The following is a 12012-nucleotide window of genomic DNA, read 5'->3' as shown; positions in this document are numbered from 1 at the left end:
ATGGACCTCTGTTTGATTGCATTGAAACCAAGTTTGCACAAATGCAGTATCTTCTCTCTTTTGGACTGAATAAAGTTGTCCAGTTGACGCAACCTTAAGCCTTGTTTACATTTCTTCATTACATGTCGGAAGATGTTGACATAGATCTCAGTTGCTGTGCACAGGTTAGGAGCTTCAGCACTATGAAGCATACAGGCAGCAACCATGAGTGCATGAACAGGGACATGGCAGAGGCTACGCAGCTCAGGATTCCCCATAATTAAGCTCACAGCATCAGGTTTAATCCTGAGTACATGGGACAAGTAAGCCTTGATTGATTCTTGACTGAACCCCTGTACACAAACTCTGCATGCTTCCCATTCTAGTAAGATTTCCTCATCTTCTGGTCGGCAGGTTAACACCACTTTGGCATCATGAAGAAGTTCTTTGTTCATTATTTTACGCAGGACCGAGTTCACAGGTACATCTTTGATACCATCAAAAATTATGATGACATGTTCAGAGTTCTCCTCGATGTCCTGTAGCACCTCTTCTCTGTCTGAACTTGCTGGTTGAACATATGCATCAAATAGCAGAGATTCCAAACTTGACGTGACAGAAAGTGTTGTCTCATCAAAGTAAAACAAATAGTTCAGCCTTCTGTTTGCCTTTTTTGTCCAGTGGTTGATCATTTCCAGAGTGGTAGTTGTCTTTCCGATACCTGGTTTCCCAACAAGCAGAATATCTTGCCTGTTACATTCCAGCAGGTCCTCAGGAGATAACTGAGGTTTGTTCAGTGGAATGTAGGTACCCAGCTTCTTAGTCCGACATTTCTTGTACTTCTTGCTTTTCTGTTTAATTTTTGTTGACACTGTGCATGTCTGCTCATCTCTGTCAAGTACAAGCTGTTCATAAAAGAAGGGTTCCACATCCCCACATCCTAAGACAGATTTAATTTGTTTTGTGTGAGTTTTGAGTATCGTTTGGCCTTTTGTTTGGAGTTGACTCTGGTATAGTTGACAAGGTCTGGAGCCTGATGATAAAAGTCAAAACACATTGAATTACTTCACTTTAAATCACCCTATTGATCTGTATGGTATAAACATGTTTTTTTTTTGTTATTGATACACTATGTACACTATGTACCATTATAAACATAGCACAAAAAGTAAGGACATTTGTGTTTGGCAGATTATTTCTTTGTTGTAACAATGCTTCTTGGCGATACATCTTATACCGTTGGTAAGCCACATTTGTAAGGAACATGCATTTGTGGGATGAGCAGCACAGCTGAGTATGTGGGTAGGGCCCAAGCAAATGTGCCCAAATTCTCCTATTCTTCTGTTGGTATTCACTCTTGCTTTGAGTTGTTTGTTGAATTGGATGATTGAACTCTTGATCAGTAACAAGGAACAAACAAGACATATTGGCGAATTTACACTTTATTCATTTAATACAAAATCAGGGAGAGAATGGAATGGCCTTCCATGAGTTCAGACCTCAACCCAATTGAACACTTTTGGGATCAGCTTGGGCGTGCTGCGTATGGATCTTCCAACCGCTCCTGAGACTCCTGATGGTGTATTAAATGAATAACGTGTAAAATTGCCAATATGTCTTGTTTGTTCCTTGTTACTGATCGAGAGTTCAATCATCCAATCCACCAAACAACTCAAAACAAGAGTGAATACCAACATGAGAATAAACTGTTTACCATTTGCAGAGAATCTGGGAGAATTTGGGCAAATTTTACTTGGGCGCTAGCCACATAAACAGTTGTGCTGCTCATCCCACAAATGCATGTTCCTTACAAATGTGGCACCTATTAAAAGGGAAATTAACAGGCTTTCCAACGGCATAAGATGTATTGCCAAGAAGCATTGTTACAACAAAGAAATAATCTACCAAACACAAATGTCCTTACTTTTTGTGCTATGTTTAGTATATTCGAAAATAATATTTACTATAATTCTTTACAATATTACAAAAATATGAATTTGAATGTTTACAAATTAACAGCATATTTCCCTTTAAACAAACTGCCCCTTAACCACTTCCCCACAACAGCAGGTTTCCATTATTGTCTTGAATACAAAATCTACAAATCAAATCAGCACTCAAATACTCAGGTTGTCTTCAGTGTCCCTCTCACCTGTGGGCTCTATGGCTGGCTCTTGTCTGAAGGGAAAACAGCTGATCCACTGATGCAGATCAGGTCTGACATTCTTTGGTAAAGTCCTGTTTCTTTCACTATCCAGAACCTTCAGGAACTGGTAGCTTGCTTCTTCACTCTTTTTGGTGACAATCTCTAAAATATTTCTGGTTTGATCAAAGGGATTCTTTTCTGAAGTCACCGCTTTGACTTCATGAATATTGAAGACCGTTAACTCTTTAAGCTTGTCAGCAATGAGTTTCTGATTTTTTAAGTGGTCAACAAGGTGTGACCAGAACTTCGTGATGGACTCCACAGCTGTTTGTTTTGAGCAGGCCATGTCAAAGCTGCAGCTTACATTCCCAACTCATCTTCAGCATCAGCACACCTGAGAGACATGCCAAAGAAATGACATCACAAACCAGAGAAGTTTCAGAAGTAGGCTATTACCAATACTACTCCCCTACCACTACTACTGAAACTCAGAACAATAATAATAATGATGATGATGATTTTACACTAGGACATGAGGAGAAAGTATCTTGACCACAGCTATATAAATGTGTAAGCTACATAAATTAGATTATGAGAGGGAGTGTGGTCGACAGTGTGGTTATTAATAACTTACTTAAGCATAAGCCACACATTTTACTACATCTTCCACTCTTGATGGCAACAATTTCATTTTCAGCTTCATAACACAAATTTACTTTGCTCAACTTCCACATCATCTAGTAGTAAAAGTGATCTCATTCTTTTGAACATTTTGCAAAGGCTCATGTTCATGCAAAAGGGTACAATTGTCTGCTGTTTAGTCTTTAGTCCCCCAACACACAGGCACAGAACATACAAGTTAGTTGGCAGTTGGCTTTAGTCTTGAGCAATGTGTTTAGGTGCTACTTTTTTTTCAGTCAAACCTTGATTGTTTTAAATTCCCCTTCACCCTTTTCCTTTTAAAATCACCCTTTCCATCTTTAAATCTAGACTAAAGACATTCCTCTTTAGTGCATCCTATAGTCATGAATAATGCATCAAAACCCGGCACAGGTCGCAGCATATTTCATATTTCTTGTCAGCCATGCTATTGTGATTAGCAGCAGTAGGCTATAGACAGTGCATGTTGTACTATGTAGGAGGGCCTTTCCCGTTACAGCATGCGGCTAGTGTTGTGGCTGTCACCTGTCAGTTGAGCACTGTTGTTGTATCTGGCACCTTTGCTAGAACCAAAATCACCATGCACCATGTTAGTCAACATAACTTAAAGTAACTCAACAAAACTCCAAAAATAAATTAAAATGAGGCTACAGAGAGTGCATGCTGTGCTCTATAGGAGGGCCTTTAAGGATCCCGGGTACAGCGTCACCTGCCAGTTGGGCACTGATGTTGTATCTTTCCACCCTTGCTATACTTGGAGAACTAAATGCAATCATTGCAATCATTGCAATCATTCATTTCTCAACACCGTTTAAAACACGAAGGGGTATTGATTATTGAATTCATCATATGGACCAAGCATTGGTTCACCGCCATTCTTCTCAATAGCGCAGATAACAACTGAAATCCACTTAATCCAAGCAGCAGAAAACATGCTAGAGTGAAACGATACAATAATTGAAACTAGAAAATGCATTTCCTGAAGGAAATACCAGTGCATGAAATGCAAAGGTTAAGAAAGGAAGAAGAAAAGAAAGAAGAGTGAAAGAAGGAAAGAAGAAAGGAAAGAAGAGTGTAAGAAGGAAAGAAGAGTGAAGAAAGGAAAGAAAAGTGGAAGAAGGAAAGAAGAGTGGATGAAGGAAAAAAGAAAGGCAAGAAGAGTGGAAGAAGGAAAGACAAAAGGAAAGAAGAGTGAAGAAAGGAGAGAAGAGTGGAAGAGGGAAAGAAGAAAGGAAAGAAGAGTGAAAGAAGGAAAGAAGGAAAGAAAGAAGAGTGAAGAAAGGAAAGAAGAGTGGAAGAAGGAAAGAAGAAAAGAAAGAAGAGTGAAATAATGAAAGAAGAAAGGAAAGAAGAGTGAAGGAAGGAAAGAAGAGTGGAAGAAGGAAATAAGGAAAGAAAGAAGAGTGAAAGAAGGAAAGAAGAGTGTAAGAAGGAAAGAAGAGTGAAGAAAGGAAAGAAAAGTGGAAGAAGGAAAGAAGAGTGGATGAAGGAAAAAAGAAAGGCAAGAAGAGTGGAAGAAGGAAAGAAAAATGGAAGAAGAAAATAAGAAAGGAAAGAAGAGTGGAAGAAGGAAAGAAGAGTGAACAAGAGTGGCTCTGGATGAAGAGATAAAGAGAGAGTGAAAATATTGAAAAAAGGAGATAAAAATGGAGTGAAGAAGAGAGATTGAGTGTGAGAGAAAGTTGACAGAGAGAAAGATGGAGAGATGGAGAGAAAAAAAAATAGAGAATGGATGGTGTCTTAATGTTCCTAGTTACAGTTAAATTGAGAGGGACAGAGAGAGAAGAGGTTCTTTGGATTTGGCACAGGTGTCAGTGAAGCATACTAAGGCAGAAGGCAGTAACTTCTATGTTAAAGCTCAGTGGTATGATAACAATGGAATAATGACCCTATTAATTAATCAGTAGTAATACTATTTAATTTATCACAATTACCAATACAATGATTATCTCACACACACCACACACACACACACACACACACACACACACACACACACACACACACACACACCATTGAATTATCACATTAAGCACATAAAACAATGAACTTGAATTGTCACATGAAACACATAAAACATCTATGTCAGTCCATTGGGGTGTGTGTGTGTGTGTGTGTGTGTGTGTGTGTGTGTGTGTGTGTGTGTGTGAGAGAGAGAGAGAGAGAGAGAGAGAGAGAGAGAGAGAGAGAACGATAGAAAATGAGGCCCATTTTCCCCCTCCACATGCCCCCGCTCGCCAAGCGAAGTTACCCGATTTAGATGCACCTTTTTCGGACTAGCCACAGGCACTGGGTGGGGGAATAGCCCGATAGCTTAGCATATCTGCCATGCAATTCTAATGGTAATGCTACCTAGCTTGGTATGCTAACTGTCGGTAGCCTATACATCGTGAAATCAACCAAAATACTGATGTCACTGGCTTTAATTTGATAATGGCATGTTAGTAGTACATTTAATATCAGTACATTTGTTAAATTACTGCTGATATTTTACAAATACGTCAAAAACTCATTTTTGACCAAACTTGAAGTTACGGTCTTTTGCCTTAGCACGGCAGAGTAAAGCACAGGTGCAAGCAGTTTAAAGACCCTATTATGATGTCATAATGGCCCAATGTAAGTCAATGGGAGAAATTTATATTCGTTTTTCTTTAATATTTTAAAAAGTATAAAGTTTAGAAAAGTGAAAAATACATAGCATAAGTGTCGTTTACAAGACCTACGCGACAAAGTTTGAATGAAGTTTCTACGTTAAGTGGTTCGGGCTGAATTAATCGCAGAAAAAGGTAACAAGAACTAGAAAATGCATTTCCTGAAGGAAATACCAGTGCATGAAATGCAAAAGTTAAGAAAGAACGAATAAAAGAAAAGTGAAAGAAGGAAGGAAGAAAGGAAAGAACAGTAAAAGAAGGAAAGAAGAGTTGAAGAAGGAAAGAAGAAAGGAAAGAAGAGTGGAAGAAGGAAAGAAGAAAGGAAAGAAGAGTGGAAGAAGGGAAGAAGAAAGGAAAGAAGCGTGAAGAAAGGAAATTAGAGTGGAAGAAGGAAAGAAGAAAAGAAAAAGGTAAGAAGAGTGGAAGAAGGGAAGAAGAAAGGAAAGAAGAGTGGAAGAAGGAAAGAAGAAAGTAAAGAAGAGTAGAAAGAAGGAAAGAAGAAAGGAAAGAAGAGAGGAAGAAACAAAGTAAGGAAAGAAGAGTGAACAAGAGTGGCTCTGGATAAAGACAGTAAAGAGAGAGTGAAAATATTGAAAGAAGGAGAAAAAAAGAGTGAAGCAGAGAGATGGAGTGTGAGAGAAAGTAGAGTGAGAGTGATAGAGAGAAAAAAAAGTAGAGTATGGAAGGTGTCTATTAGTATTCCTAGTTATACAGTTGAATGGAGAGGTACAGAGAGAAGAGGACCCTTGGAGGCTTGCCGCAGGTGTCAGTGAAGCACAGGTGCAAGCCAGTTTAATTACCCTATTATGATGTCATAATGGCCCAATGTAAGTCAATGGGAAAATTTAGATTCGTTTTTCTTTAATAACTTAAAAAGTATAAAGTTTAGAAAAGTGAAAAATACATAGCATAAGTGTCCTTTACAAGACCTACGCGACAAAGTTTGAATGAAGTTTCTACGTTAAGCGGTTCGGGCTGAATTAATCGCAGAAAAAGGTAACAAGAACTAGAAAATGCATTTCCTGAAGGAAATACCAGTGCATGAAATGCAAAGGTTAAGAAAGGAAGAAGAAAAGAAAGAAGAGTGAAAGAAGGAAAGAAGAAAGGAAAGAAGAGTGTAAGAAGGAAAGAAGAGTGAAGAAAGGAAAGAAAAGTGGAAGAAGGAAAGAAGAGTGGATGAAGGAAAAAAGAAAGGCAAGAAGAGTGGAAGAAGGAAAGACAAAAGGAAAGAAGAGTGAAGAAAGGAGAGAAGAGTGGAAGAGGGAAAGAAGAAAGGAAAGAAGAGTGAAAGAAGGAAAGAAGAAAAGAAAGAAGAGTGAAGAAAGGAAAGAAGAGTGGAAGAAGGAAAGAAGAAAAGAAAGAAGAGTGAAATAATGAAAGAAGAAAGGAAAGAAGAGTGAAGGAAGGAAAGAAGAGTGGAAGAAGGAAATAAGGAAAGAAAGAAGAGTGAAAGAAGGAAAGAAGAAAGGAAAGAAGAGTGTAAGAAGGAAAGAAGAGTGAAGAAAGGAAAGAAAAGTGGAAGAAGGAAAGAAGAGTGGATGAAGGAAAAAAGAAAGGCAAGAAGAGTGGAAGAAGGAAAGAAAAATGGAAGAAGAAAATAAGAAAGGAAAGAAGAGTGGAAGAAGGAAAGAAGAGTGAACAAGAGTGGCTCTGGATGAAGAGATAAAGAGAGAGTGAAAATATTGAAAAAAGGAGATAAAAATGGAGCGAAGAAGAGAGATTGAGTGTGAGAGAAAGTTGACAGAGAGAAAGATGGAGAGAAAAAAAAATAGAGAATGGATGGTGTCTTAATGTTCCTAGTTACAGTTAAATTGAGAGGGACAGAGAGAGAAGAGGTTCTTTGGATTTGGCACAGGTGTCAGTGAAGCATACTAAGGCAGAAGGCAGTAACTTCTATGTTAAAGCTCAGTGGCATGATAACAATGGAATAATGACCCTATTAATTAATCAGTAGTAATACTATTTCATTTATCACAATTACCAATACAATGATTATCACACACACACACACACACACACACACACACACACACACACACCATTGAATTATCACATTAAGCACATAAAACAATGAACTTGAATTGTCACATGAAACACATAAAACATCTATGTCAGTCCATTGGGGGGTGTGTGTGTGTGTGTGTGTGTGTGTGTGTGTGTGTGTGTGTGAGAGAGAGAGAGAGAGAGAGAGAGAGAGAGAGAGAGAGAGAGAACGATAGAGAATGAGGCCCATTTTCCCCCTCCACATGCCCCCGCTCGCCAAGCGAAGTTACCCGATTTAGATGCACCTTTTTCGGACTAGCCACAGGCACTGGGTGGGGGAATAGCCCGATAGCTTAGCATATCTGCCATGCAATTCTAATGGTAATGCTACCTAGCTTGGTATGCTAACTGTCGGTAGCCTATACATCGTGAAATCAACCAAAATACTGATGTCACTGGCTTTAATTTGATAATGGCATGTTAGTAGTACATTTAATATCAGTACATTTGTTTAATTACTGCTGATATTTTACAAATACGTCAAAAACTCATTTTTGACCAAACTTGAAGTTACGGTCTTTTGCCTTAGCACGGCAGAGTAAAGCACAGGTGCAAGCCAGTTTAAAGACCCTATTATGATGTCATAATGGCCCAATGTAAGTCAATGGGAGAAATTTATATTCGTTTTTCTTTAATATCTTAAAAAGTATAAAGTTTAGAAAAGTGAAAAATACATAGCATAAGTGTCATTTACAAGACCTACGCGACAAAGTTTGAATGAAGTTTCTACGTTAAGCGGTTCGGGCTGAATTAATCGCAGAAAAAGGTAACAAGAATAAGAAGAAGAAGAAGCCTAGGAATAACAATACAGGGCATTTCATGCACTGTAATAAGAAGAAGAAGAAGCCTAGGAATAACAATACAGGGCATTTCATGCACTGTAATAAGAAGAAGAAGAAGAAGAAGCCTAGGAATAACAATACAGGGCATTTCATGCACTGTAATTAGGAAGCACATTCACTCACACAGCTCTGTTCACTTCGCACTAGCGGCTAGCCTATCACATCGTGCATAGACTTGGGAAGCGCGTGACGCAACGTGCAGACAGTGGTTGCGATATCTTCTGATCACAATTTTTAGAATGTTAACATGGCATCGGACATTCATGACTGACATTTTGTCTCCCGACTGCTCAACTAAATAAAAGATTCCCAAGGTTGTTGAGACAGACCCAGTGTTAAGTCTGTGAAGAGGAGCTCTAAGCGACATTGTAACAAAGTTTGAGAGCATTGATGTAGCCTACTCGTCCCATCTGTAAGGCACAATATCAATTCCTATTGAAGTAATGTTCAGCTATCACTACTATTCATAGCATTTAAAAGGCCAAGCCATCCACTAACGACTGTAGTTGGGCGGGTCCCTGAAAACTAAATACGTCCGCCAAACAGCAGGGTCCGACGGGGATTTACTCTGTCCTAATACTCCTGGCTTCACCTGCTTTCACGCAGTGCTTGGTCCGCTCTCGGACTACCATAAGCATGAGCAACTTAGTTGGCATACCGGTAGTCTATTTAAAATATCAGCCGCTAAACAAGAAGTTCTTTGTCCGACAGTGGTCCAATGGCTTTTTTCTATCCGGGGAAAACAAACACGAAACATAGCCTACCTGTAACTTGGCGATGCAGAAGACAGTAGGATATTCTTGATATAGGCCTGAGGTTTTGAATTTAGGTACCCACGTCTTTCTCAACCGGAGGACAATTTCAACTTCATCTCTAGCCTACCTCGTGAGCCATATCCTAGATTCTAAAGTGAAACTCAGAAGTCAACGTCAACCTCTGACAACTTATCTTAAAGAGATATGAACCATTTTAATGCAATCAACACTGGCAACACAGTTCACTCCAATACCGCAAACCTTGGTGCTGTATTCTGAAGTTAGGCTATTTGCAGTGGCGTTCAATTATAAAAGCTACATCTATAATTTTTCAAAAGAGGCTATTACTTCACAGTCAGTTGACAAATAGCGTGTTAGAAATTGTTATGATTTGCATATCACATGATAAGTAGCTCACATTGAAGATGCATTATTTTGACATAAGCTACTGACATTATGTCTGGTTCATAAAAGGGAATATTCAAAAGGTATGTTGTGTTCAAAGCACACAAATAACAGGTTGATTGGACAATGTAACTGTTCAAATGGACAATAAAGGTTTAATTATGAAATGAAGTAGTACTTTTCAACTTACCCAAGATGTATCTTTGTAGATATATATTTTGAATGGGCAGGTTACCAAAACATATATTTTCTCATTTATCAGGGTAGACATGATCTCTGTTTCCCTCACAGACTGGGCTTTTGACTGATTTAGTGATAGTGCTGTTTTCATAGTCCTCCTGAGAATTACTAATGCAGATTTGTTTTACCATACTCCCCCTCTAGTAGTCTCTTCTGCTGGTGGTTACAGAACTCTCTTGTTTTATTCTGTCTTTTACACCTCTGCTCCACCAGATTAATAATTGCCAATGCAGATTAGCCATACTCCCCCTCAGAGCAGAGGGTGTTATGGTGATGTAATCATAACTCCTTAAAGGTGGAGTCCTCGATTATAATTCACTACACCTTTGTTGAAATCAGTAAAGTTCTTCTCTCTTTCCTCGAGCTGTCCACCCAGTCTGTGTGATCAAAACAAAACTCCTGTGTTCCTGCACAGTCCTGACTATGGACATGGAAAACATGCAGAGTAGCTTCGACCGAGCCCTACACTATTCAAGTAGATCAACAACATGGATTCATGAGTACAGAAGAAGGTGGTGTATGTGATTGGCTGTTGAGCTGAAATATCAACAACCTTTTGTCAGAAGCGTGGACCTTGCCCTGTTTGCTATCTAAAGCAATATTCACTCAAAAAGAGAAAGGAGCAGCAACTGAAGTAGAGAAAGCTCATATTGGTATTGAAACCTGTGACCAAAAACAACCAATGGTTATTTACAAACATAATGAAAGACACAGGGCTTGACATCACAATAAGGTTACTGGTTTTGTTTTGATTAATAGTTTCAGAAACTATTGCTTTCTTTCCACATTCCACATGAATCAGGCACGAGAATGTGCTTGTCTACGCAATGCAGGTTACAAAAGCATCGATGATATAATTCTGCAAATGACTGCATATGAAAAAGGATCAACTTCTTAAATATTGTTGCTCTGATTAGAACTCATTAGGCCAGAGTATGCAAAGGACATGACAGACACATTAAAGGTGCAGTCCAAGACTCTGGCAAAATATTTGTTATAAATAATACACTATGCGTGTCTTATTTACAGAGCCAGGATTGTGTATGACACACACACACACACACACACACACACACACACACACACACACACACGTACACACACGCACACACGCACACACACACACACACACACACACTCACACACACACACACACACTCTCTCACACACACACACACACACACACACACACACACACACACACACACACACACACTCACAAGCGCACAGACACACACACACACACAAAATGTACAGCTGGATCACAGAACACCCATGTGTTTGAGCATGCACACACAAACACAAACAAACACATCACACAAACACACACAAACACACATACACACACACATGTGTGTGTGTGTGTGTACACTGTGTGTTTGTGTGTGTGTGTGTGTGTGTCTGTGTGTGTGCGTGTGTGTGTCTTTATTAACTTTTACTGTTAACTATCAGCATCGTAACTATCAGCATAACGTCAGTATCTCAGTATCAACTACAACAGAAGGCATCACACTCATGACAGTGAAGGAGCACATTTGTTTATTTGGTTTGGTTTGATATTTGTTTATTTTGAATACATTTTGTTCCAGAGCCAGACACAAAACACCCTCACTGCAAGGATCAAGGAGACGTATGCAAACAGAGAGTTTAGAGATTATATCAGTAACTGAATGTGGTGTTCATTTCACACTACAGTCACATGACATCAGCTGAAACAGATTCTAAGAATAATAAATCCTCAACCCAAGTGACAAAAGATAGGGTAATAGTCTGCTACAGGACACGGTATTCTTGAATGCAAATTCAGGACCTGTAGATTTGAAGGTCAGGACATGTAAATGTGTTTCTGCTGCGTACTTTTCAATTGTTTCTTTACCAGTTTGAGTGTGTCCAAAACAACAATAACAGAGAGTGTGTCCAAAACAACAATAACAGAGAGTGTGTCCAAAACAACAATAACAGAGAGTGTGTCCAAAACAACAATAACAGAGAGTGTGTCCAAAACAACAATAACAGAGAGTGTGTCCAAAACAACAATAACAGAGAGTGTGTCCAAAACAAGTGAATGAATGTACATAGAATAAGTGTAAAATGTATGTTATGTTTATGTTGAAATGATGTACACTCTAGGGTCAAGCCATCAGTAGAAATTATAGTATAACCTTGGAGATACTTTCTCTAGATGACTTCAAATATAGTATAAACTTGGAGATACTTTCTCTAGATGACTTCAAATATAGTGTAACCTTGGAGATACTTTCTCTAGGTGACTTAAATTATAGTATAAACTT

At 38.8% G+C, this 12012-nt stretch overlaps 1 long non-coding RNA gene across 1 annotated transcript; it reads right to left on the bottom strand.

Moving 5' to 3' along the window:
• Positions 1–944: 944 nt before the first annotated feature.
• Positions 945–9204, bottom strand: LOC308382256. Its single transcript, XR_013969052.1, has 3 exons — positions 9086–9204; positions 2132–2519; positions 945–1012 (listed from the first exon to the last, which is right to left on the bottom strand). It is a non-coding gene; the product is annotated as an uncharacterized lncRNA (long non-coding RNA).
• Positions 9205–12012: the final 2808 nt, after the last annotated feature.

The sequence above is a fragment of the Sprattus sprattus genome (genome assembly GCF_963457725.1).
Source record: "Sprattus sprattus genome assembly, chromosome: 21".
In the NCBI taxonomy this organism is placed as follows: Eukaryota; Metazoa; Chordata; class Actinopteri; order Clupeiformes; family Clupeidae; genus Sprattus; species Sprattus sprattus.
The sequence above is the reverse complement of the archived record's forward strand: the minus strand, read 5'-3'. Positions and strand labels throughout refer to the sequence as shown.